Source organism: Dipodomys spectabilis, unplaced genomic scaffold, assembly GCF_019054845.1.
Source record: "Dipodomys spectabilis isolate Male_0828 unplaced genomic scaffold, ASM1905484v1 ptg000118l, whole genome shotgun sequence".
Taxonomy (NCBI): Eukaryota; Metazoa; Chordata; class Mammalia; order Rodentia; family Heteromyidae; genus Dipodomys; species Dipodomys spectabilis.
Genome location: NW_024870795.1, coordinates 6,571,229 through 6,596,876, shown reverse-complemented (window position 1 = coordinate 6,596,876; position 25,648 = coordinate 6,571,229). Strand labels below are relative to the sequence as shown.

Below are 25,648 nucleotides of genomic sequence, written 5' to 3'. Positions count from 1 at the left end.
TGGAGACCCCCCCCCCCCAACTTCTGTATTCAGGGAGAGTGGCCCCAGGTCCTACCCAAGGTTCATCTGTGTGACCTCTTGGTAATTGTCATTAGTATTCATGACTTGAAAAATCTCTCCCCACCCCCTTTGTCAGTTTCCAGAGCATTTTCACATGGGTATTTTCAGTTATTCTTCTCAATAGTCCCGCTTCCACCCACAGGAAAACTGAGACTCAGACAAGTTAAGGACACAGCACAAGTAAAAGAAGGATCAAATCAGGTGGGTCTGGTTCCCAGTCCTTACCTCTGAATGTGATCTTTGAACTTGCAACAATATTTCCTAGGGTCTGACTGTACCCTTCTGTTTACACTGGAACAAAAGTGGCTGGACAAAATTGAACCCAGAGAGAGGGGGTCGCAGGCTCTTGGAGAACCTGAGACTCCCCTCCCTCAAATGTTTAGCTGAAAACGTTTCAAAGTGCCATGGAGAATGGACACTAGGTGGCAGTAGCAGCCCACAGGAAGACTCAGGTTGCGCTCTGGGGGACCCCGGACAATAACTTGGAGAGGATCCATAAGAAAAGCCAGCCCCCAAATGGCAGGGATACTATGCAACGTTTGGTTTCCAGGGACATTGAGTGTACCCACTCCCACTGGAGAAAGGACAGATGAGGCAGCCTGGGGTATGAGGGGTAAGCTTGGGGGGGGAAAAGTGACCCAACTTGTGTTCCCTTCATACACAGGGACTTGGGCCCCACTGCCCCCTCCCCTACCACTCACCTATCACTTAACTTCTCTCTTTCCATGCCTTTCCGAAGCTCCCCTTTGTCCCTACTTACCCCTAACCCAAGGTCCTTATCTCCTAGAAACTGTCCTGAATGACCCTATCCAACTCTCTCCCCAAACTTGATTCAGACTAGTAGGGTCTTCATAAACCTTCAGTGGAGCCTAAGGTGTATAGGGGGTGAAAGAAGGAGGTATCTGATCTTCTCTCACCCTCTCCAGTACCAAGTCCTGTGGGGTGGCACCTAAGGCAAAATATTTGTACTAACTTCCCAAGTGCATTTGACACTGCAAAGGGCCTCCAGTGACATTTTTGTTGTTGTTGTTAATATCTGACCTCATGGATAAGGATTTGAACCTAGGGCCTATCTGTCCCCAGATGGAGGCCTTGATTGGGTCATGATGCCAAATTAATAGAGCCCTTCACCTCTCCTATTCCTGCTGCACTCCACCCCAGGGCCCCTGTTCAGTCTTGGGGGGGGGTGCGGGGAAGGGTCCAACTGTCCTACAGGAAAGTTTGGGGTGTGGCAGAAGTGGAGAGAAGTCTGTAGAGAGGGAGCTGCAGTTGGCAGACTCACCACTTGCCTTTCACACATGCTGCCCATCACCCTTCAGGGTCAAAGGAAGAGTTAGAAACAAGCAGGCTAAGGACAAAGGCATTGTGGGAGGAACTTGAGGTATGAAGCAAGGTGGACTGGCCCTTTAGGCACGGGACAAAGAAATGTCAGACACACTGGGGAAGTGGAGACCAGCCCAGGACCAGTCAGAGCTGGTGTTGGTAGATATGGAGGACAGGAGACCGACTGCATTATTCACTTCCGTGTCCCCTGCAAACCTCAGTTAACATTTGTGGGACTGAAGAGGCCAGACAGGGAGGGGAAGAGGGGAAATCACAATTTTCCCTGCCCTAGCCCAGTACAGAGGTTAAGTACCGGAGCTTTGGAATTAGACTCTGGTTTAAATCAGACTTTTTTGGTTGTTGTTTTTTTTCTCTACTTCCCAATCGGGGGACCCAGGCCTCAGTTACTCCCATATCTAAAATGGAAATAGTAACACAACTTTCTGGCATTTATGGCCGGGTTCAAGGGTCCTGCAGTGCCCAGGAATCAGCCGCCAGGGCAGGCTTTCCTTCCAGAGCTTTCCAGCCACCTTCCTGGAGCGCGCACGTTTCCATGTGTGGATGGGTCGGGCAGGGGGTCTGGAGCCGGGGACTGCGGAGCAGATGTGACCCGAGGGGAGGACGCGGGTGAAAGTGCTGCGCCCCGTCGTGTCCCCCCCCCCCCCCGCCCCGCTGGCAACAGTCGCGTCTGCCCTCCGTGCTCAGTGGAACCCAGGCGTCGGCGGGACCGAGCCCGGGGCCGGATCTGAGGGGAGGGGGTCATCCCGCGCGGAGGAGGCGCTGGGGCTTCGGACGAGAAGACGCCCCCCCAAAATTGGGAGAGCTGGTCCTCTCCCCTCTGAGGCCCTCCTTCCCTTCTTCACGTGACTGGGACGCCCCAGAAAGTCGCGGACCCTTCCTCCGGCTAGTCGTCGGATTCCCTCCCGCACTCCCGGCCCATTCTCAGGCCCCGCCCACCCCTCCGCGCGCGCCCCGCCCCGAGCCGGCGCCCCTCGGAGAGACCGTGCGACCACCTCGGGGACGTGCCCAGCCCTCGCCGAGCATCGGCATCCTGTGGTGAGCCGGGCCGCGCCCCGGCCGGAGCGTCCAGGGCGCCGGGGTCCCTGTGCACTCCGGGCCGCGCCGTCGGAGCAGCCGGCGCCGCCCCGCCCTCCCCGAGCGCCGCCCGGCCGGGGCGGGGACTACAAGTCCCGGCGTGCCGCGCGCGCCCCCCCTCCGGGGTTCCGGATGGTGAGCGGCGAAGGTAAGGCGAGCTCGCAGAGGCAGCGGCGGCGGCGGCGGCGACGGAGAGAGGCAGGCGGGCGGGCAGGCAGGCAGGCAGGCAGGCAGGCGGGCAGGGCGCGGGCGAGAGACGGAGGGAGGGAGCGAGCGAGGCAGACCAGACAGACAGACAGGCGGGCGGGCGGGCGGGCGGGCGGAGCGAGCGGGCAGAGCGAGCCACCCGCCAGGCTGCGCTCAGCCCCGCTCGCAGCGGAGAGCAGAAGGCAGGAGGAGGGCGGAGAGGAGGGCGGAGGGAGAGAGGGAATCCAGCTTCCACCACCCCGAGCCAGCGTCTGCTTTCTGTCCTCATTTCCTTTTCCCACCCAGCCCGGAGAGCAGAGAAAGGCAGCGCGAGCGAGAGCTAGAGACCTGCAGACAGGCAGACAGACAGACGGACGGACGGACGGACGGAGCGGGGAGCGGGCGGGAGGGGGCGGCGGAGGAGGAGCCGGAGGACGGCGCGGGGCGCGTTCCCTCCCAGGTTTGCGATTGGGGAGGGCCGGGGGCGGGGGTGTCCGGGGTTGTGAGAGTGCGCGGCGGGGGGCGGCCGGGGTGGGGGGCCGCCGCGGGGACCCGGGGGCCGTGTCCGGCGGAGTTAGCGGCGGAGAACGTGAGCCGAGGCGCGAGCCATGCTGTCAGCGACGGCAGGCTGCTCAGGGCTCCTCCGCGACTCCTCTCCCTAGCAGCCGGGCGCCCGCGTCGCTGCCACCGCCGGAAGACAGACGCCCCCCGAAGCCCCTCGCCTGGCTCGGACCCACGGAGCCGGCAGCCCAGCACTCCGGTGAGTGGCGCCCTGCTCCCTGGCCCTAGACCCCCGCAGGGGACCGGCCGTCCGGGCTCTTTTGTGCAGCGCACGGGGTGGGGGGGGCCCGCACCCCCCGGTCCGGTCCGCCGGACCCTGTGGCTGCGGTGCCAGCACTGCGATCGGTCTTTGTTTCCACCGGGGCCCGCGGCTCGGCTGGGCTCGGCTCGAAGCCTGGCAGGCAGCGCCGGGAAGGGGGAGGGGGAGGTGGACGGGGAGGGGGGGCTGGAAGGGGGGGGGTTCTCGGGTTTCCTGGCCGCCCCGCGGCTCCCCGGCTCGGGGGCGAGGTGCGCGCCCAGCGCTGCCGCGCACCCCCTCCTCCTTCCCCCTCCCTCCGCCTTTGGATTTAAAACTGCAATTTGCTCTCCAGCTTGCTGAGAATGTGGGGTGGGGGGGGGCATGAAGGGGGACCGTGGGAGCGGAGAACAAGGCTGGATTTTAGGATCGGCGCTGGGAAACGGGGAGACTGCGGAGGGAAGAGCCCCTCCCCTCCAGCCCCCAAATCCCAAGGTTCCGCTGGCGCCCCGGGAGTTGAGGGGCGGAGACCTAATGACCCGGAGGGGGTGTGGGGTGGAGGAGGGATTTGGGGGCGGCCCGGGCCGGAGGGGTTGGGCCGCGTGCCCGGTTACCTGGCGAACAAAGTCGGCTCACTTTTGCATAAATAAATAAATAACGGCCTATCAATGCGTTTCCTCTAGGGCTTTGATTGAATCGGCCCCCTCTTCCCTGGGGGGGTGGGGTGCTGAGTGACAGCTGTCAGACCCCTCGGTCGGGAGCTAGGGGTAAACTGCTGAATCTCTGCTTTCTGCTGGGTCTGGGTCCGCGGGCAGAGCCAGAGGGGCAGGGGGCTGGCTCGGAGTCTAGGAAATAACCTTGTTTCCTGTTCTACAGCAACCCAGAGTTGGGGGGCTGGGGATGCAGACCGGTGGGAGCTGTGGGGAGGGCCCCCCAGCAGCTTGACCCAGCAGCTTGACCCCCCCCCCAGCCTCCTGCCAGGCAAAGGAGCCAGGCCGAGAGAGGAAGGATGTGGGCCTTGCTGGCCGGAGGCGGGAGCTGGGGCTGTCCCTGAGGCAGGCAGCGGGCACAGAGCACAGGGCGGGAGGAGGGAGAGAGAGAGAGAGAGAGAGAGAGAGAGAGAGAGAGAGAGAAGCGGGGGCGGGAATTCTCTACCGCAGACCCTAGGGGCCAGGGCCAGATGTGGAGGGGTGGGGAGTCTCCCCTCCCTCCAAGCTTGGGGGCCCTGGGGCTAGGCTGGGAGGGGCTGAGCCTGGTGCCCTCAGTTCTGCACCAGTGCCTGACTGGCAGGGCCAGCTGAATTTGGGCCCAGGCGTCACCCTGGGAGGCAGGGCTGGGCTGCACCAGCCTGGTCCCTGAGCACAAGGAGGGACCCTTGGGGGGGCCTGTGCCTGGCTGGCTGGGCAGGCGTTTCCCGCTGGACCAGTTGGTATCAGGCGGGACTTGGCCCCAGCTCCCTGGGCTGAGCTCAGGGTGTGAGGACAAGCTTTGCCTCCGGGTCAGGGTGGCCACATTTTGTCCATTGCTGCTGTTGCCGCTGGCAGGGCAGGGGCATGTGCCCAGGCCTGGGCAGAGTCCTGCCAGGGGCATTTGGGGTGTTTCTATTGTTGGCTTGTTCCTGTTCCTTGTGGCCGAGTGTGTGTGGCTGTCTGAGCTGGGGTTGCAAGTGAAAGGTTACCAGTCTGCTCTCCACTGGGGGTGGGGGGAGTGGGGGGGAGCAGGCAGGCAGGCTGGGCTGTAGTGGTAAGCTGAGGGACCCCCCAGGTGGCATATGCATGCTGCTTGCCATCTCCCTCCTTTGAGCAGATGTATATTTATTTTTATAGTAATGGAAAATCAAACTGGATAGTAAGTTGAATTCATTTTTTTCCCCTGCTGTGTCAATACTTGGAGTAACCCCCAGAGGCTGGTGAACTTCTGGCCCCAGAGCTCCCACCCTTTAGAAAGCACAAAGACCAGTGAGGGCAAGAGTTGGTTTTTTGGGGGGGAGGGGGGGCGGCAGACCCCAGCCCAAACCACCCACCCACACGTCCCCTTCCTGCCCTGGCATTGGGGCAAGTGCCCAGGTGAGCAGGAATTGCCCCCTCCCTGGGCATCCCCCCTCCTACCCCACAGCGTAGTTTGGCTATCCAGCCACCTTTCCTGGTCAGTGCCTAAGTTGTGCCGAAGCCCTCAGGGACATCCTCCTGGTGGGCTTTCTCCCCCGCCTGGGCTCTGGCCCACGTGCTGATATTTATTTTCTGTAGTAAAATCCATTTTTAATGCCGTTACTTTTGAAATAATATAGAGAGAAACAAATGTGATGTGTTTAAGTTGCCCTCTGTGAGTTTTTAATGTGATCTATGGCTGAGGTAGTGATGGAAGGAGCTGTTGGGCTTGGAGAAATTTGGTGTCATAAAGAAAAAGAGCTTGCTGTTTATTACGGTTTCTGGGCTGGGGGGTCTGGAACAAGGTCGTGGGGGCAGAGAGCCCCCAACGCCCCCAAGTGCTATGGAAACATCACTTGTCTTCTCAGTTTTATTGTATGAAGGTTCCAGGATTAATTTGCATTGCTCCCTAGCCTTTGATGGAGTCTTTGGTGGAGGGGCTTGGGAACTGGGGGGCTTTGCTCCCCCCCCCATGCTTAGATCTTGGCAGGGAGACTCCTGGAGCCCCCTGCTATGTTAAGTGGAGGTGTACTGTGGGGAGGTTGGCTGGAGTTTCAAAGGTGACGAAGGGATGGGGGTCTCCACCCAGTTGTTGTGGTTGTGCTGGAGGTTTGGGGGACTGATTGTCCCTAGCAAAAGATGTTTTTTTGGGGGGGGGGGTGTTATTCTGGTAGTGCCCCCAAAGGGACATGGCTTATTCTTGAATCAGCCCTGAGGCACTGGCTTTGAACCACTCCCTCCTGCCTGTGTTCCCCATCGGGCAAGGCTTTCCTGGAGGCAAAGCTGATGAGCTCCTCCTGCACTTCCCTTTCTACCCCCTCTGTGCCACCCCCAGGTCACCATGTGAGTGAGTGTGTGTGTGTGTGTGTGTGTGTGTGTGTGTGTGTGAGAGAGAGAGAGAGAGAGAGAGAGGAGATACAGAGCTCTGTGTCTCATGCCAGCCAGCTAGCTACCCAAGACCAGACCAGGGATGCCATGCCTGGGTAGCAGATGCCCAGGCCCTTCTGGTCTGGCTGGGTGAGGTCAAGCAGACTCACTATTATGGGATGGTGCCAAGCTCTGTCTCTGGGTTCCCTGAGTCTCCTGGGACAGAGGAGGGGGAGGGGCAAAGCCAGGATGGGATGGAGCTGGAGGAGCAAGAGGGAGCAAGGGTAACACTGTTGCTAGTGTCAGCAGATGGGCCCCCCAGGGAGAGAGAATGGAGGGAGGGAGACCCAGACAGCCACATGCTGGTGCTGAGGGGGGAAGATGGAGACTGAAGCCATTGATGAGAGGGAAAAAGGAAACAGGCAAGAGGTAGGGAATCACAGGCCTGGTCAGCGGGCCAGGGGACTCAGCCAGTCTTACACTGAAGCCACAAACAAGAGGCACTAAGGGCTTCTTACCCAGGCTGGTGTGTCGGGATTGTTACTGGAGATATCCTGGGAAGAGGAGGAGGACAGGTGGAGAGAGGAGAGAGAGAAAAAGAGAGAGAGAGGAGAGAAGAATCCCACAGGATGAGAGAAGAGTAGGAGGAATAGAGATTTAAGGGGTCTTGACTAATGGTCCCAGGTCAGGAGTAGCATTTCTTTCTTCTTTCCCGTGTCTAGGAATACAGCTAAGTGCTTCTTAGGACCTGGGGGCAGGGCCTGAGGTAGGCAGAGCACAGGTTGGTAGGTGCCTGCTACCAGGAGGAGCCCATGTTATAAAAGGTGACAGCCCCCCCCCACCTTGGGGGGAGCAGGTGGGGCGGTCATCCCTTTGGAACACCCTCCCCCACAGTTTGACAAGAGGGATCCCAGGAGTCAGGTCACAGATACTGTGCAAGGCCAGGCTGGGGCCCTGGCTCTTGCTCTTCACCTCACTGTAGTTAGAGAATTGGAACAGCTGCAGGGGGCCTCCTGGGTGCAGAGGGGAGCTGGAGCCTGGGGAGAGGAGCAGGCAGGCACCCTTGTGGCCAGAGCCCCCCTCCCCAGGGGAGGGGGAGGAGCCATTGCCGGGAGGGAAAGGGAGGGAGGAGAGAGAGGAGGGGAAACAGTGAGTCAGGCTTCCAAGAGCTAAAGGATGAGAGAGCCAGAGCTGGGAGGGAGAGGGCAGGGAAGGCTGCTCCAACAGTGGGAGAAGGAGGGGCGCAGCCAGGGGCAAGGAGAGCTGGGGGAGGCAGCCAGCCCCTGGCCTTGGCCCAGGGAGCAGAGTTGCAGCCAATATGGACTTTAGCTGCGGTGGGTCAGGAAGGAACCTGATTCTGGATTCTGGGTCTGCACAATCTTCTTTCCTCGTTCCTCATTTCTGACCCTGTGCTTCAATGCCAGGGCCTCAGAAGGAAGACAGTGTCCTCCTATACTGTTTTGGGGGGCCTCAGTTTCCCCATCCACTGTGGGGTTTGGATTGTAAGCTACTGGCAAGGGAATCAGGTAGCAAATTAGGTTGGGAAGTGGGGAAGAGATGTGGTATCAAGCTGATGGCTGTGTGCTGAGGGCATGGTTGGGCCCTGCCTTAGTGCAAGGTAGAGGGCAGGTTTTTGGGGAAACTCTTGAATTCGTGTCATTATAGTGGGGGCTGGCTGTTGGGCAAGCAGTGGGAGTCAGTATGCAGTGTGTGTGTGTGTGTGTGTGTGTGTGTGTGTGGTCTGTTCGTCCATCTGTCTAACTGACTGACTGGCCTGGCAATGGTTAAGTGGGCTGCAAGACATCTCAGAATGGCCAATGCCTTGACTAGGCCAAAGTCTGTACATGACCAGAACCAACCCCACTGTTGCTGAGGAAGCAATCATGTGATTCCTATCATATCCCTGTGGGTAGCTGGGCAGAGAGTCTTATGGTGAACCTGGCAGAAACTGTTATCCAGCCCCTCATGCCTAGAGCTGGGACCAGAGCAGCAGACATCCCCAGAGACTGCCTGGAAGAGAGGAGGAAAGGAGCGTGCGCCCCCCCCCCCCCCCCATTCTGCCTAGCTGACAGGAAGCCCTGGCTCCCAGTCCCTCCTTCCCCAAGGACTACTCCTCCTCCCTCCTGGATCCCAGCTTCTCTCCCATTGGCTAGGGAATAAAGAAGGTGGGCAGAGGAGAGCCCTCTTTTCCAAGGCCTGGCTTTTGGGAGGAATGGTGAAGTGAACCCCCTGTGAACAAACTCAGCTGCATGAGGCCCAAAGTACTTTCCTCTTCTGCTTTGGGGTCTTTGGCCTGGGAGCTCAGGGGAGGGGCTGCATCTGCAGCTGGCTGGCCCCAACTCCCAGTTCAGTCCAGCTGCTACTGAAGCTTCCAGAAGCTACACCCCTTCCTTACCTCCTGGGCCAGGAAAGACCTTTGCTGACCTAAAGGAAGGTTCCTTTGGGAGCGAGTGGGCACCCTTAGAAGGACTAACACAGACAGCCAGACAGATGGGTGATAGAACAGATGGACACTGACACCCACACACAAACAGACAGAGAGACGGACAGATGGACTGGGACAGGGAGAGACGGACAGACAGAGGTGCTGTCAGTAAGAGGAGTCAGAAAATGGAAGGAGAGGGAGAGAGAGTAGACGGGATGAATAAGAAAGAGATAGGGAAGGGAATAATGAGAGACAGGAAGAGATAAAGGAAAAACCTGGGATGGGGGGGAGGTTGGGAGGAGAGAGAGAGGAGGCTACAAACCACAAACAGGGATTTGATGAGAATCTGGAAGGTGTTTTCTGCCTCTTCCCTTCCCAAACCCCCAGGCCAGCCAAGTCTCCATTCCTTCCACCCCCAGCTCAGTTTCCAGCTGCTAAAGAGGTCAGAGAGGAAGAGAGGGAGAAAGTAAAGCCTGGCTGAGCCCCCTCTTCCCTGCTCCTCTGTTGGGGGTAGTGCTGAAGGGCCCCCTTGGCCTGGGGCATGTCTGGAAATGCACCCCCTATATTCACACCTGTGCCAGCACACACATTTTGTGACATTGTAGGTGTCCATGCCTACACTCCTCTTGCCTCTCACAGTACAACTGGGGAACATGTACCTTTGCCTCTGTCCAGGCGGTAACACACAGGTCCTGCCATGAGGCTTCAGGACATATTACAGGACGACACCTGGAATAGATAGAGTAGATAGCTCCCCACCAACCCTCTCTGACCCTGCTGGCAGAGTCGGGGGGAGGCAGGGGGTCCCCATCAACCAGTGTACTTTCTAGGATGGTACAGAGTGGCCTGGTCATGGAGCTGGCTTGGTGGGTTAGGTAGTGGGAAAGAGCTGAGAGTTGGTGAGGGGTATGTGTGTACATGTCTGTCATGGTCTGAGCAAGCATGTGTGAGACGGGCTTTGGGTGTGGATGCTGGTGCCTGTTTATGTGCAGGGGTGGCGGGGTGGGGGGTAAGATGATGAGATGTGAAGTTTTACAGAATGGGGTTGCTGTGATGAGGTGTGCCTGTGTCTGAAGATACAGCGGTGAGCTGTGTGTGAGGGTGTGTGTGTGTGTGTGTGTGTGTGTTTATGTACGGGTGTAGGGAGTGTGCCTGTGGGATGGCAGAGCTGCAGGTGTGAAGCTGGGAGCCTGTTGCCTGGTCTGTAGGGGTGTTTTGCAAGGTCCCAGGTGCTACCTCAAAAGGGACCGTCAGCACAAGCACACGGGAAGGGGCTGTGGGGCGCACAGCTGGGCACTGACCCACAGACACCCAAGGACAGACATGCCCGCCCCTGTCCTCCTGCCTCCTCTTGCCTGGCGTCAGTGGTTTTCAAAGGAGCCTCCATGAAGACTGTGTAGCTCCCCCCCATGCCCAGCCCAGGCCTTTTCAAACATAGTGACGCCCTCCAGGCAGCTTTGTGGAGGCTCCTGCCTGGACCATCTGAAGGCAGATGGGTGGGCTGGGAGCCGTTGCCACCCCCCAGGGAGTGAGGAGGCAGCCTTGTTCCTGGGGCCTGGGCATAGGCAGAGACAGATGGACCTCCTGTCTCGGCGGTCCCGAACCAGCAGAGGGGCTCTAGGGGGTAGCCCCCTGTTGGGCTTCTGGAAGAGCAAAAGCCAGGGACTTTTCTGTAAATATCTGTGAGGGCTTCACCTCTCTGATCACAGGACCCAACTGCAGCACCCCCCCAACACCTCATAAATACACAGCCACCCCACATACACACAGCACTGACACCTCCAAACACATAGCCCCAACACTTCTACACACACAACCACTCCATACGAACACTCTCTTGATATCCAACGGCTTCATATACACACATAGCACACTCTACCATCTCTGGGGAGGGGTCCCCCTTCTTACCATCCCCAATACAGGGTTCTACAGAGGCTCTCCCCACCTCCCATGCCTCACCCTGGTATACTCCCTGGCACCGGGTCTACCAGGTACCTAGTGAAAGTCCTAGGACCCTTTCTAGAGCCATTGCCCCAACTCCTTCCCCAACAACCACCCCATCCCAAACACATGCGCACAGCCCTAAGCATCACACACACACACACAGAGCAACACCCCCCACCCCACCCCAGCCACAACGTTTACCTTATACTCAACAAACCTAGTTTAGTTCTAGTCTATCTCCAGACAGACAGCATCCTCAGTGTCCAATGCCTTCCCCAGTTGGTATGCGCTCTCATATGTCCTCCCCACAGGTCCCCACGCCTCCACAGGCCACCCTGCCTGAGTCCCAGTGACTCCCTGGACGCAGCCCAGCTCTACACTCCATCCCACTGCTCAGCCCAGAAGGGCCAGGGCCTGCTCTACACTGCCCCAAACACCCCTGCTTATCTGCAAGCTACCCAGCCTGGCTAGCCACAGCCCTGACCCACTCATTCCTTCAAGCTCACAAACAGCTCTTCTGCTCCCCCCTGCACCCCTTGACACCTTGTCACATACCCCGCCTCAATTCTTCTGCCACCCTGCTCCTTCCTACCAGCCACACATTCCAGCACACCCTCCCCCTACCCAGCACTGCCTAGACAGCCTAGCCTTTCACATGCCTCTCTCTCTCTCTCCCTCTCTCTGTCTCTCTCTCTCCCCCTCTCTTCCTCTCTTCCCCTCTCCCCCACCCTCCCTCCCTCCTTTCTCCCTTTCGTGCTGCTGCCCCAGACGCCTCCACTTCCCAAAGCCTCCTTTGCCCAGGGAGCCACCTCCACCCCCTCACTGCCCCAGGCCTTTCTCTTGGACAGAGAGAGAGACTGGACATCTGGTTCAAAGCTTCCCCTCCCCTCCCCGACCCTGGGCTGTGAACACTCTGGCCTGGACTTGGGGGCTTGCGGCCCCTTTGGGGGTGGGCAGAGTCCCTTGGCACCTGGTCACTCTGGTCTCTCAGCCAAGAACTCTGAGTACCCAGCCGTGCCTGGGTTGTGGCATGTATATGGGGGCAGGGGAAGTTACCCCCCAGCCTACACTCTTCAGGTGCATGCCAGATCCTCCTCTTTGCTCACCTGAGAGGGACCCGGGCTGGGGCTTCAGGGGAGGGGGTAGGGAGTTGCTGGCTTGCAGGACCCCCCTCCCCAGACCCAGGCTGTGGGTTTTGGTATCCCTGGGAGTCAGTTCCGACAGTGAAGGTTACTTTACTAGATGCATGATTTTAAACGGAATCTCCACCATCTGTTCCACCCCCTAATTACACATGCACAGAATCCGCCTCAGAGGGCAGCGTGAGGGGAGTGATTTAGAGGCTGAGCTGCTTCTGCCTGCATTAGGGCTGGGGAGATGGGGGGGGGGGGAATCTGGTGTTACTCACAGACAGACCCTGTCCCATCGCTTTCCTGGGGGTCCCTGATGCCTCTTTTTCTGATAGGGAAAGCTTATAGAAGGGTTGCCCTGGTTCCTCAGACCCCAAAGAGGAGCAACCGCAATGCTGTGGGAGGGGTCCCCACGACATTGTTTGTGTCCCCGGCCATCAAGTCCTGGGATGCAGGCTCCATTAGGGCCTTAAAAAATTCAGTGGATCGATCTCTTGCTTGCCTTTGGTGCCCTGGGGAGTCGCAGGCACTGGCTTGGCCCGCTGTCTGCCCACCCTGGGGGGCAGTAGGGATTGGTGAGAGAGGGAGGGGGTCAGAGCAGGGGTGAAGCAGCCAAATTCTGGCAGCAGGGGACATGGGCAGGTCTGCCAGGCACCACCAGTTGTGTTTGCACATAGTGCCCACCTGCCTTGTCACAGCTGGCACGTGTCCCCAGTTGGAACTTGTGGTCTGTGGCACTGGTCAGCATCTAGCGCAAGAGGGCTGAGGGATTCAAGGCTGACCCCTGAGGATGGAGCCATCTTTGCCCATGGGTGCAGGGGCCTGGGCCCTGCCTGTTTGGTGGTGGTGCAGGTGTCCTCACATCAGCATGGCAGCAGTGGGCACATTGCAGTAGACTCCGGAGCACTCACTGCAGGGAGAAAGGAAGAGGCTGGGCTGGAGGAATTTTAAAGATTGCTGCAGGCAGGAGGGTCTCTGGAACCCTATGGAGCGGGCAGTCATGCAGAAGTAATCCTATCGAGGCCTGCCTGGAGAAGAGATGGGAGGGGGGACATACTGCTGACCCTCAGCCACCTCAATCCCTACCCGGGTGGCTCTAGGGGGAGCCTGGGATCTCCTCTGAGGAGGCACCTTGTCTTTGCCATCCCACGGTGGCATGTGCCCCTAGAGTGCTAGTGCCACCGCTGTTGCTCAGCACCAAGCTCTGGTTTTATAAATAATGTGGCTCAGAGGTAGGGACCAAGCCAGCCCCTAGTCGCCTTGGGATCACCCAGCGTGGCACCTACAGCTGGCAGTCCTGTGGCAAAGCCCCCTCTCACTTCCAGCTACTCCTCCTGCTGTGTGAGCTTGGGTCAGAGGCCCAGTGTCTCTGGGCGAGGCCTAGAGCAAAGGAGCATGGAAGAGCCCAGAAAGCCCTTTCCTTTAGTCCCGCCCTCCAGCCCTCCCAGGTAACCAGCAGTCAGTTCAACCAATCCAGGCTAGAAATGAATGGACTGTTCTATAAAAGCCTCATCCATTTTGGTCCCTCCATTTTGCAGATGGAGTAACCGAGTCCAAGGGTAGAAGAAGGATGGTCAAGGCCAGCCAGCTGATGAGCCCCCTCCTTCCTGCCCCATTCTGCTGTCACTCAGCCTCTTCTCAGTCTCAGCTCAGCTAAGAGCAGGGCCTGGGGGGGGGGGGCGGGGGGGCGGGGCGGGGGATGTTTGGGAAAGTGGTTGCGGCTGAGAGGTTGCCATGGCGATACTGCAGGATGCGGAGCTGAAGTGGGGGTCCCACAGGGTCTCTGGGGCCCCCAGCTCCACACCCCTGTGGTCTCCTCCTCTCCCCATCTTCTGTCCCCCACCCAGATGCCTGTCAGGCAGCTCCCGTGACAGGCTGGGTGGGTGACAGGTGGTGCAGGTGATGGGCTGGGTGGGTGACGAGCCTGGGTGGGTGACAGGTGGTGCGGGTATGAGGCAGGCAGGTGACAAGTTGGGTGGTGACGGGCTCTGTGGATGACAGGCAAGGGGTATGGTTGGCGAGGATGCTGTCTCCTGGCTGGTGGCCTGTTGCAGCCCCCCTACCCTCGTGTGTGCACACACATAGACTCTGGGCTCAGAGCTTGGGGCTAAGATACTAATGAGGCTTATTACGCATGGAGGGGCAGGTGCCCAGGCTCACTAATGAGAGGCCTTTAACGAATAGGGGAGACAGCTAGGGGGCTTCTAGGAATTTGGATGGCCCTCCCGGACTGAGACCCTGGGGGTCCCAACCTGACTAGGATAAGATGGTCTCATCCTCCAGCCAGGTCTTACCCTTGGCTTCTGTCCACTGGGGTTTATGTTAATGAAGTGCTAACCACAGCCATGATAGCAGCCACTGTGCAAGTGCTCGGTGTGTCAGGACCTGCCAAGCCCTTTACACGCATTTTCTCAGCTCAGTTCAGCAGGCCTAGGAGGAAGGCACTTGAATCACCCCATTATACAGATGAGGAGTTGAGGCCTACAGGAAACAAGGCCCTTCATGTAGCAAATTATTGGTGTAGGTGGGATTTCAGTTCAGGTTCCTCCATCCCCAGAGCTTGTTCTCTTCATCACCCCACCAGGAAGATAAAGTTCCCAAGAGGACTTAGCCTCTCTCAGGGCCTCAGTTTCCCTCTTCAGGAAAATGGATGTGAAGGGGGTGAGGGTGGGGGGTGCTGATCACCCTATGTTTTCAGTTGTGACTTAGGTGACTTCAGGGACTCTTCCAGCTAGCTGCTACAGCCTCACCCTATCTGGCTCAGATTCTGATGACACCCTGCACTGAAGAGAGGGCAAGGCTTCGCGCTGAGGGGGTTGAGCTGAATGAGGGCCACCCTGGCTTATCTGAGCCACTTCCTGCTGTATGCGGTAGAGAGGAGAAGCAGCCACCCAAGGTCACACACCCAGTGAGCTGTCAGGCTTCCTGGGATCCCAGGTCTCCTGGCCTGTTGAAAGGACTGGGCTGGGTGTGGTGCCTGAGCAGGGAGGCCACCTCCCCCAGGCCCCACCCATCAGCCTACTTTCTTCCCTGGAGCTGCTAGCCCCCCAGCTCCTAGGAAGGGGATAGGGTTGTTGGCTGACTCTTTAAGGCCATGCCCCCCTCCCATCTATCTGGGCTCTGGTGTCAGTGGGGCCCCTCCCTTTGGAACCTGCTGGGGTGGAAACTCCCTGGCAATAGCTGATGGATGGGTTAGGGCCTTGACATTGGCCTGGGGCCACAGCATAGCCCTGGAGGGACCAGGCTGGGGGCTGAGGGGCTTAGAGGGGAATTTAAGGGAGAAGAATGAGGCTCATAAATCTTGGAGCGGCTCCTTTCTCCTCGAATTTAATCTCTTACCAAACCTGCTCTCCAGCAGCTCATCCAAGGCTCTGGGGGCTGAAGCAGCCCACCTGCCCACTCTTTTCTCCTTCCTACTGAGATCCACCCTTTGAAATTGCACCCATGGGAAAGAGAAAAGTGTAGCTACAGTCCTGGAGCTGGTCTAAGAGTGTCCAGACTACTGGATCTGCCTCTTGCTTCACTGTGGTAGGTAGGGCAGAGGGCTTTACTGCCTGTCTCCCCAGTTTTGGGTTTGACATTCTTTCCTGGTAAGTCTGGGAGGACAGCTTCCGGATACCAAGAGGGTTTAGCAGATGCAGGACACAGCCTTGCCCTCAGCACCCCCACCAGTCCAAGAGGTGAAGGCACAGCCCTGCCTTGTTGAGCCTGTGGACTGAGGTGAAGTCTAGAACTCCAGCTGGGTGTGTGCTGAGGTCAGGCGGGGTGGAGCTGGGTGGCTGGCCTGGGAAGGCTTTCTCAAGCCAAGGCCAAGGCATGGGGGAGGCCAGAGGAAGGGTGGTGGTTGGCCTGGGGGGCTGGGAAGCCATCTTTGGTTAGAAGCGGGGGAGAGGGCGAGAAGGGTTTGGCTTTCCCACAGGCCCAGGCAACAGTAAGCTGTAGTTCTGGGGCCCTCCCAGCTCCCCAGGGAACCCGTTGCTGCCTGGCCCTGGGGACCCAGGAGTCCTGGCGGGTGAGGGCGGGTCTCCAGCAGGCGCCCTGCCAAACCCCGCAGCCTGCTCACCAGGAATCTTGTTGCTGAGAGATGGAAAATCCCGGCCGGGCCTGCAGCTCATCCCTCCCCTCTGGGAGGAGGAGGGGCCCAAAGATTCCTTCCTGCACCCCCCCCTCCCATCTGGGGCAGGGCCCTCCTCAGCAGTGGGTGGGGCTGGGGGGCCCAGGACAGGCCTCTAAGGCCCAGTCACATGTTCTGGAGCCCTGCCCAGCCCACAGTGGGCACCAGGGCACTCTGGAGGCATGAGTCTAGTGCAGCAGAGGAGAGTGGGGGTGTAGTACTGAAGCTCAAAAGGGACCTGGGTGGGGGCTGGTGCCTGGCCCTGGCCCCTCAGACTCCCCCAGGGTGGAGGGTGAAGAGTTGGTTCTCTCCTTGGACAGGAAGACGAATGATCCCATTATGGGAGCGTGATTTTATTCCACGTGTCACGGAGTCTAAGATTAACTTGCTCACCAGTCTGTGACAAACCCCTCACACCCAACACTCACACACACACACACACACACACACACACACACACACACACACACACACACACACAAACAGGCACAAACACACATCACACAGATAAGCATTTCTATACCACAACATGGCATGGGCTTCCACAGAGACGCTAACACACAGGCACATTTAGCTATCCCAAGATCTAGACCCGCCACAGCTTCAAAAGCACAGTGTGTCTTCACACTGAGGCTGGAGCCCCACAGGTGCAAACAGGCAGCCCAAGGGGTCGCATGCACCCACTACTTAGACAGGCGGAGGCATGGACACATGACATCCCATCGACACAGACACACACAAAACCAGACCCTGCCATGCAGACAGGCATAGACCAACAGTCACACTCTGAGACAAAGGCCCAAATGCATACAGAGACAAAGACAGGCACAGACACACAGCCAGCAGGGCTCACACAAGCACAGACGTGCGCACCCGGACACAGACAAAGACAAATAAATGCCCAGAGGTTTTGCTGTGGACAGATGTGGAGGCACATGCACATCTGGGCCTTCTCTCAACCTCCCGCCTGGGGACATGGTAAGCTGGCGCCTATGGCTCCAGAGAGGCTCTGAGGAATCTTGTGCTCTGTGATAGCTCCCCACCCCAGACCCAGGGCCAGCCCGCACCTCTGGCCCCAAGCCTGTGGCTAGGGCCACAGCAGCCACACCCTCAGAAGAGCTGGGCCACTTCTTCCTTCTTGGCCACCCTCACAGGCCCTCTATCTTCCTGTGCATGCTTTCCACAGCCCTCTACCTAAGTCTCACACACTCCCCCAGCCTGCTGCCTCCCCCCGCCATATTTCTCATTCACTTTCCTTCCCCCAGCAGACTTACACAACCTCCAGCGTGCACACGCGCGCGCGCGCGCGCACGCACACACACACACACAGCACATCCACCCATGCACACACAGCCTTGCTTGCTAATGCATGCCCACAGCCTTCATGGCTTCCATGTGCCGACCCCCATCCACTCCCTCACACATCCCTGCCTTCTCACATGGGCTAATTGACAAATGCAACACACACACACAAGCACACATACGTTCAGAGCCTCCCATCACTTTCCTTCCTCTGTCTCTCACAAACACTCCCTCTGCCAAGAGTGTGGCTCTGCTGCAGAGATTAGCCCCTGGCTGCGTTAGCATTCCTCACTGCTCTTCCCTGTTCTTGGCCAGCCTGGCCTCAATAGTCTCTCCTCCACCTCTGGCCCTGTGGATTGTGACCTTATATTCTTTTGTCTTTTCTCTGTTTAGTCAACAGGTGATGTGGAGCATTCCTTCATGTAGCAAGTATTGATTGAACATTGTTTGGGGTTAGTCTCTGGGGAGACTGGGATGACTAGGACAGAGCTGGGCCCTTCCCTCCCAGAGCTCACAGTTGGGGCAGCAGCCTGGTGGTTTGTTGCCTCTCTCTTCTAACTAGGTTGGAAGGTAACCCTTGATTTGGCTGTTGAGGGATATGTAGGAATTCACAACAGGAAAAGTGTGGGAAGGGTGTTGCAGGCAGAGGGAACAGTATATACAAAGCCTGGCAGTGAATCAGAGCATGCTGTGCTGGGAGAACATGGGATGCCAGAGCAGATCTGTTGAGGGTTGGATGCCAGGCTCAGAGGTTACGGGAAGTCAGCAGTGACAGAATTAGGATAAGGACAGACCAGAACTCGGGGCAAGGTGGGAGTTATGGTGGTCTAACCTAGAATGTGCATGCAGGACTGAGGAGACTCATGTAGACCACATCACTGTGACAGGGGAAACATACACTGCCAGGAGCAAAGCCCATCAGGTGGGGGGGGGAGGCGGTGTGGATGCTGGTCTGTGGTCAGCTGTCAGCTGGACAGGGTAAGGGGCAGGGTACTGTGCCAGGTGCTGGGGCTGAGCAGCCTACCTGGTAACCAGGTATCCAGCAGCGAGGCCTGGGTGGGGGTGGAGGTGAGGCGCCCTGCTTGTTTGAAGAGGGTGAGGCAGCCCAGCCCTGCTTTCGGGGCTCACAAGGAGCTAGTGTTGAGCAGCTGATCAGTGGGAGAATTTGGGCTGCCAGACGTGCAGAGGTTGGGGGAGGATCTTCAGGTGCAGCTCACTGCAGTCTGTGAACAGTAGCCTGATGGGAGGGACCGAAAGGTTGGCTAAGCCTCCATCCCTCTGGGCTAGGGCATGGGAGGGAGAGTTGGGGTTAGTGTTGGCAAGGCCTTGGGCCAGGCTGAGGGGTGGCGGGGGACGTCATGATGGAACCAAGCTGCTCTTGAAGTCTGTTTTGGAATGTGCTCACTGAGGCTTAGCTTCAGCCTCTGCATATGGTCACCTGCCTCAGTTTCCCCATCTGTGTGATGAGTTGTCAGTATAAGGGAAATTCAGGCAGAGTGTAAGCTGCTCTAACCAATGAGGGCAGGCATCTTCTGGCTTGGGATTTTAGGCCTCTGCAGTGCTTTCTTCCTGAACATCCTAAGAAAACTGCCAAGTGAGGGGTCTCCAGACACAGATTTGGGGCACCCTGAAGCGGGGCAAGAACACAGCCCAGAGAATGGGGTCTTTCTTGGGCTAAAGGTGTGGCTCAGTTGGTAGAGTGCTAACCAATGAGCAAAAGCAGCAGGTACTAAGTTCAAGTCCCAGGCTCAGACCTAAAAAAAAAAAAAAAAAGATAGGTGGGGATGGGATCTTTCATTCTTTCTTTTCTTTTTTCTTTTTTTTGTCCGTTGTAGGGCTTGAACTCTGGGCTTGGGCGCTGTCCCTGCGCTCTTCAGCTCAAGGCAAGCGCTGTACCACTTGAGCCACAGCGCCACTTGTGGTTTTCTAGTGGGACATTTGGGGTTGCCAGGAATCAGGGTGTCAGGCAGGTGCTAGTGCTGCCCAGGTTCCGCCTGCAGGGGGCCTGTAAGCCTCTCACCTGTGAGGTGGGGCTGGTGGAGAACTAATTTCCGGTGCTATTTTAATTTTGCTGTATTTAATTTGCTGTTTATTTTAATTAATTAACAGAGGTAATGGCCTCTTCTGACTTGACTTGCTGCCTCAGGCTCCTCTTCCTTTTTGGAGGGGGAAGGCCCAGGCTAAATGACACTGGGTGAAGTGGAGGTGGGGGGGGGCAGAGGGAGAGTCTTAGAGCTACACCCTCTCTCCTCTCCCATTGTAGGGTCTTCCCACTGGCAACTCCCCAGCTGGCGCCCCCCGCCCCCTTTCCTTTCCCAGATCTGCTTCAGGGCCTTAGCTGTAGCAACTGTGGCCTTGAGAAGTTGCTTATTCTAATATTTCTGCATCATAGCTATGGTCATGACAGGCCACCGGTGTTGGGTGGTGCTCTAAGCTGTTGGGGAATCTTTGTGAGGTGTGTGTGTGTGTGTGTGTGTGTGTGTATGTGGAATGTGTGTGTTCATTGGCAGCCCCCCTCCCTACCCCATTGCTCAGCCTGTGGAACACCAGCATGCCCAAGATCCTGTGGAAACATCTATGGTCATGGTTTCAGTTATTAATCCCCAGGGCAAGACCCAGTGAGGAGCAGGATTAGTCCCTTGCCAAGGTGAGGAGAGGGAGACTCAGGGAAGCCACGTGACTGGCTGGAGGTCATAGAGCAACTAAGAGAAGCAGAGTCTTGACTCCAGTTGTCAGGCTGTATGAAGGGGCTAACAGTTGGAGGGAGGGCGGGGGTAGTGGCTTGGGGAGAGGATTGGGTAAGAACTGATCAGGTCAGGAAATGGGGTCCTCTGGCTCTGGAGGATGTTGGGCTGGAGAGTGGGTCCTGTCACAAGGGGTGTCTCAAGGAGGTAAGATCTCTGCCACCTCTTTCTACTCTCTGGTATGTTTTCATTTGTCTGATTTGTTTTGTTTTGTTTTTGGCCAGTTGTGGGTCTTCAACTCTGGGCCTGGGTGCTGTCCCTCAACTCTTCAGCTCAAGGTTAGTGCTCTGCCACTTGAGCCACAGCGCCACTTCCAGTTTTCTGGTGGTTAATTGGGGATAAGAGTCTCACAGAGGGGCCGGGAAGGTGGCTCAGTGGTAGAGCGCTTGCCTTGCATGCATGAGGCCCTGGGTTCGATTCCTCAGCACCACATAAGCAGAAAAAAAAAAGCCGGAAGTGGCGCTGTGGCTCAAGTGGTAGAGCACTCGCCTTGAGCTGAAGAGCTGAGGGACAGCGCCCAGGCCCAGAGTTCAGGCCCCACGACCGGACCCCCCCCCCCCCAAAAAAAAAAAAAGTCTCACAGACTTTCCTGCCTGGGCTGGCTTTGAACCAAGATCCTCAGATCTCAGCCTCCTGAGTAGCTAGGATTACAGGCGTGAGCCACTGGCACCCGGCTTCATTTGTCTGTTTGAACTGGGGTAATCTGCCACAGGGACCTTTCTATGACTGGGTAGCATTACACACCTTTCTGTTTGTCTATCTACAGCAGTATTAGGATTTGAATTCAGGATTTCACACTTACTACATTTGTGTGCTCTACCACTTGAGCCACTTTGTGTGTGTGTGTGTGTGTGTGTGTGTGAGAGAGAGAGAGAGAGAGAGAGAGAGAGAGAGAGTCAGTTTTCTGGAGCTTGAACCCAGGTCTTAGGCGCTATCCCTGAGCTTTTTGGCTCAAGCCTAGTGCTCTACCACTTGAACCACAGCTCTCCTTCTGGCTTTTTGATGGCTAATTAATGAGTCACAGCACAGGGACTTTTCTGCCTAGGCTGAGTTCCAACTGAGATCCTTAGATCTCAGCTTCCTGAGTAGTTGGGATTATAGGCGTGAGCCACTGGTACCTGGCACCAGCCTCAACTTTTATTTACTTAACAGACATCTACCGTGTTCCTCCTGGTTACTCCCATAAATTGATATTCGTCTAATCACCTCACCTTCCATCTTGTGGTCCTTACTTTACATATAGTCATCCCTATGTCTTCTGTTTCATTTTTCACTTTCAGTCAGCTGCAGCCCACTACAGTCTAGAAATATTAATGGGAAGATCAAAGAAATGAACAACTTCCCAGACACCAGTGGGTCATGCCAGTAATTCTAGTTTACTTAGAAAGCTGAAATCTGAGGATGGAGGTTCGAAGCCAGCCCAGGCAGGAAAAGTGTGAAACTTTTATCTCCATCCAATTAACTATCAAAAAGCTGGAAGTGAAGCTGTGATTCAAGTGTAATGTGCCAGCTTTGAGCAAAAAAGGCCAGGGACAGTCTCACACACACACACACACACACACACACACACACACACACACACACCAACTCATTAGTTTTAAGTAACTTTTATTACCATATATTGTAATTGTTCTATTTGGTTATTAATTATTACTGTCTGTGCCTAATTTGTAAATAAAACTTTATTATACGTAGGTGTGTTTAATAGGAAAAAAAAAAACAGCTTAGTATTTATAGGGTTTGCTCTTAGCCAGTCTCATGCACAGTCTTGATGTCTTTTCCTGCAGATAAAAGGGAGGAGTACTGTGTTAGGGAACTGAGGCATAGAAAGGCTAAGGAACATGCTGGGTTACACAAAATTTTGAACTTGGAATACTGACATCCATATTCTTCATTTGGAATCCTAGCTACTCAGGAATCTGAGATCTGAGATCCGAGATCTGAGGTAGAGGTTCAAAACCAGTCCAGGAAGAAAAATCTGTGAGACTTTATCTTCAATTAACCAGCAAAATGTCAGACTGAAGATATGGCTCAAGTGGTAAAGCCCTAAATTCAAGCCCCACTATCAACATACGCGAGTGCGTGCACACACACACACACATACACACACTCACTCCTTATTTTGAACCACTATGTTACCAGGCTCCCTTGGGCACTGCCCTAAGTAGGAGGTAGGGTGGAGCTTTGAACTTGGAGGACATAAGGTATCTTGGGGAGCTTCTGGTCCAGCCCTCACTAGTCCTGTATTTGGAAGGACAGACATGGCCTACACATCAAGACCTGTTCTGGGGAAACTGACAGAGCATCAGGCGTGCAGAGCAGCAGCCCGAGAGCCCTGTGGGGCCCAGCTGCTGCAGTGCTGGCCACTGGTTGGGGGACGTAGAAGGGTTGGCCTCAGAACTCATCTGGCAGGAGAAACATAGTACATGCGTGTGAACAGTTCAAGGGTGGATGGATAAGACCATGGGGAAAACCAAAAACAATGCAGCTAAGAGTTTGGCTTTGGAACCCATGTGTCTTTAGTTACTGATTCTTCTCTAAGACTGTTTTTCTCAGCCGTCAAGGTAAAATCATCATGGTGTACTACTACCATGAGGTATTTATTTATTTAATTTGTTTTGGTGCCAGTAATGGGTCTAACTCAAGGCCTAAGTACTGTCCCATAGGTTTTTCACTCAGAGCTGGCATTCTACCACTGAGCCACAGCTTCACTTCCAGCTTTTTGGTAGTTAGCTAGACTCAGGTTTTTCTGCTGTGGCTGGCTTCAAATTGTGATCTTGGGATCCCAGCCTCCTGTGTAGCTACGATTATAGGTTTGAGCCACTGGCACCCTACTGCCATATGGTTTTGGTGTTAACTGGGGTTTGAACTTGGTAGGTCAGCACCCAATCCCTTGGAACCATGGCCCTAGTTCCTTTTTTGCTTTATTTTTCAGATAGGATCTCATGTTTTTGCTGGTGCCAGTCTGGACCAAGATCCTTCTACTTACATCGTCTACATAGCTGGAATTACAGGCATGTGTCACCACACCCACCCAGTTTATTATCATTTATCAGTAACTTTTTGCCCAGCTGACCTGAAACCATGATTGTCCCAATCTCCTCCTCTTGAGTAGCTGTGATTACAGGTGTAAATCACTGTGCCTGAGCTTGCCATGGGGTTTTGAGAGATCAAATGAGATAAAATATGAAAGGCTAGAACCCTGCAGCTGATGTTCAGTGAATATCCATCTGGATGTTAAGATCCGACACCTAAAGAAAAAGTGCCCAGCCACTGGGAATGGGGCTGAGCAGTGATGGGCCTGGCTTTGGAGTCAGACCTCTGGTGTCTGAATCCTGTCTGTGGGAAGTAGCTTTTCCAACCGTTCCCAGTCTTGATTTCCTTGTCTATAAAATGGTATGATAGTAATTCTCCTTAAAGTGGTGGGCATATATTATTTTATTCATCAACTACTACTCACTACTTGCTAAATGCCAGACCTGTTTCCAGTCAGCACAGAGAGTAAGAGGCCAGTACACTTTAGCAGTCTTACTAGTGTGGTCATCTGGACAAAGAAGGACCATTCAGGAAAAAGGAATTGAGTAGCCAGGCTTTTAGAGCAGAGGGAGCAGCACAATAAAATGTCATGAAGATAATAGTGACCTGGCTCCCCATTTTGCTCATAAAGGATGATAGTCTCAGAGAGAGATAGCTACATCCCCACCGCAGCGCAGTTGGAAGGGGCAGAGTTGTAGTTTGAGAGTGGAAAGCTTTGTGTTCTATTTATTTATTTATTTGGATCTGGTTGTGGGGCTGAACTCTGGGCCTGGGCGCTATCCTTCAGCTCTTCAGCTCAAGGCTAGCGCTCTACCACTTCAGCCACAGCGCCACTTCCGGCATTTTACTTTTTGCTTATGAGGTGCTGAGGAATCAAACCCAGGGCCTCATGCATGCAAGGCAAGCGCTCTACCACTGAGCTACCTTCCCAGCCTCTTATTTATTTTTTATTTATTGTTTTATTTTATTTTTGTTGGTCCTGGGGCTTAACTCAGGGCCTGAGCAATGTCCCTGAACCTCTTTGTGTTCAAAGCTAGAGCTCTACTATGTGAACCACAGTGCCACCTCTGGCTTTTTCTGAGTAGTTTATTGGAGTTAAGAGTCTCACTTTTCTGCCCAGGCTGGCTTCAAACCAGGATCCTTAGATCTCAGCCTCCTGAATGGCTAGGAGGAACCCATCTGAGTCACTGGAACCTGGCTGCTTTGTGTTCTTAAACTGGTTTAGGAGCTGGAATGGGGGTGGGGCTTTGATTCAGTTCACTAACCTGCCCAGGAGGGTTAGTGAGCTCAGGGCAGGAAGAACATGAAGCTGGCTGGAAGGCTTCCCAGAACTAGTGAGGCCAGAGAAATGGGCAAGTTGAAGAAATTAGGGGTGGGGGCATAGCATTCCAGGTAGGGCGCAGGCAAAGGCCCTGAGGTTGACTAAGAAACTTAGCTTAGGGCTGAAAAGTGGGTGGAAATAGCCCAGTGCATGTGAGTTGAGAGAGCTAGTGGCCTCACAGCCACCCTGGTTGACGGATTCAGAAGGCTTACGCTTGTCACCAAGAAAGGAAATAGCATGGTGGTCCACAGGGCAAGAGCCAAGCTGCATCACAGTTACCATTTTGAAAATGGGGGGTAATGGAAGTCACTGGCTCTTTAGTCCAGGACTTGACACAGCCAGTATGCGGCTCATAAATTCACTCAAGCGCATATTGGTATTAGGCACTTTTCTAGTACACACAATAGAAAATTGACTTTAAAAATCAAATTCGGGGCTAGGAAGGTGGCTCAGTGGTAGAGTGCTTGACTCGCATGCATGAGGCCCTGGGTTTGATTCCTCAACACCACATAAGCAGAAAAGGCTAGAAGTGGCACTGTGGCTCAAGTGGTAGAGCGCTAGCCTTGAGCTGAAGAGCTGAGGGACAGCGCCCAGGCCTAGAGTTCAAGCCCCATGACTGACAAAAATAAATAAATAATATTCATAGTCTGACTTATGGAATTAAAACCCTTTTGTACAACTTCTTAAGGGGGAAAAAACATCCCTGCCCTCAACAAGCTTACACTGAGAGAGTGAACAGACAGTTCACTCATGCCCAGTTAGCTAGATGGGCATGGTAGTGTACTCCTATAACCTCAGTGCTCAGGAGACTGAGTCAGAAAGATTGTGAACTCAAGGTAAGCCTGGACTATATAGCCAGACCCTGTATCTAAATTAACTAATTAAAAATACATTCATACACATAGTGGTAAGTGCCAAGGAGGAAAATAAAACAGGCAGGAGCTTAGAGTGTCAAGGTTGAAGAATTATTTTTAATCTTTAATTTTTCTTTTTGTCAGTTATGGGACCTAAACTCTGGGCCTGGGCACTCTCCTTCAGCTTTTCAGCTCAAGGTTAGTGCTCTACCAATTTGAGCCACAGCACCACTTCCGGCTTTTTCTGCTTATGTGGTATTGAGGAATCAAACCCAGGGCCTCATACATGTGAGGCAAGCATTCT

At 55.4% G+C, this 25,648-nt stretch overlaps 1 long non-coding RNA gene across 1 annotated transcript; it reads left to right on the top strand.

The window, feature by feature from the left end:
• Positions 1–3,081: 3,081 nt before the first annotated feature.
• On the top strand, positions 3,082–23,309 carry LOC122115196. The gene is made up of 3 exons (XR_006148733.1): positions 3,082–3,124; positions 3,327–3,424; positions 23,069–23,309. It is a non-coding gene; the product is annotated as an uncharacterized LOC122115196 (long non-coding RNA).
• Positions 23,310–25,648: the final 2,339 nt, after the last annotated feature.